The sequence below is a fragment of the Pistacia vera genome, unplaced genomic scaffold (assembly GCF_008641045.1).
Source record: "Pistacia vera cultivar Batoury unplaced genomic scaffold, PisVer_v2 Contig160, whole genome shotgun sequence".
Lineage (NCBI taxonomy): Eukaryota > Viridiplantae > Streptophyta > Magnoliopsida > Sapindales > Anacardiaceae > Pistacia > Pistacia vera.
The window spans coordinates 1,341,431-1,342,707 of record NW_022195685.1 but is presented as its reverse complement, the minus strand read 5'-3'; the positions used below and the strand labels follow the sequence as shown (position 1 = coordinate 1,342,707).

At 32.5% G+C, this 1,277-nt stretch overlaps 1 long non-coding RNA gene across 1 annotated transcript; it reads right to left on the bottom strand.

The window, feature by feature from the left end:
• Positions 1-325: 325 nt before the first annotated feature.
• LOC116125075 lies at positions 326-1,277 on the bottom strand. The gene is made up of 4 exons (XR_004127286.1): positions 1,234-1,277; positions 1,053-1,130; positions 882-959; positions 326-443 (listed from the first exon to the last, which is right to left on the bottom strand). It is a non-coding gene; the product is annotated as an uncharacterized LOC116125075 (long non-coding RNA).

Below are 1,277 nucleotides of genomic sequence, written 5' to 3'. Positions count from 1 at the left end.
GTCATATGCATGCTCACCATTGAAGAAGTACATGGTGCAGAATGATTCGTTGGATCAAAGACCATATTGTGATTATATAGTAATTGATGAGGTCCCACCTGTTGAAGTAAAAATTATAAACAAACAAGCATTAGTTGCTTGAATATATTTTATATGCACAATTATAAGTTAATACTGAAAACAACCAACATATTCATCCTCACCATTAAAGAATCCAAATTTTGATGTGGTAGTAGCTGAGGCTGAAGAAAAAATCATATAAGTACAAACAAGCATTAGATTTATATGTGACAATATTTTCATGTACCATATATATGTATATGCTCATACTAAACAAAAATTTTAAAGCACATGTTTATCCTTACCATTGAAGAAGTATTTGGCACAAAATGAGTTCTTGGATCAAATTCCATGTTGTGATTTGATAGTAGTTGAGGTTGTACCTAAAGTAAAGAATCATAGACAAACAAGTTTTACTTGTGTGAATACGTTCATCACAATTGAGACTGAAAAAAACCATAAGCCATGTGCATCCTCACCATTGAGAAGTAATTGGCAGAAAATGATTTCTTGGCAATTTCATATCATGATTTGATAATAGTTGAGGTTGTACCAAAGTAAAGAATCATAACAAACAAGTATTACTTTTGTGAATACGTTTTCATGCATAAGTTGATACCAGAAGCAATCCATAAGGCATATGCATCCTCACCATTGAAGAAGTAATTGGTGCAAAATGATTTCTTGGATCAGTTCCATATTGGATTTAATAGTAATTGAGGTTGTACCTAAAGTAAAGAATCATAAACAAACAAGTATTATTTGTGTGAATACGTTTTCATGCATAAGTTGATACCAGAAGCGACCATAAGCATCCTCACCATTGAAGAAGTAATTGGTGCAAAATGATTTCTTGGATCAAGTTCCATATTGTGATTTGATGGTAGTTGAGGTTGTACCTAAAGTAAAGAATCATAAACAAACAAGTCTTACTTGTGTGAATACGTTTTCATCCATAAGTTGATACCAGAAGCAACCATAAGCATCCTCACCATTGAAGAAGTAATTGGTGCAAAATGATTTCTTGGATCAAGTTCCATATTGTGATTTGATAGTAGTTGAGGTTGTATCTGAAGTAAAGAATCATAAACAAACAAGTATTACTTGTGTGAATACGTTTTCATGCATAAGTTGATACCAGAAGCAACGTCCATAAGGTATATGCATCCTCACCATTGAAGAAGTAATTGGTGCAAAATGATTTCTGGATCAAGTTC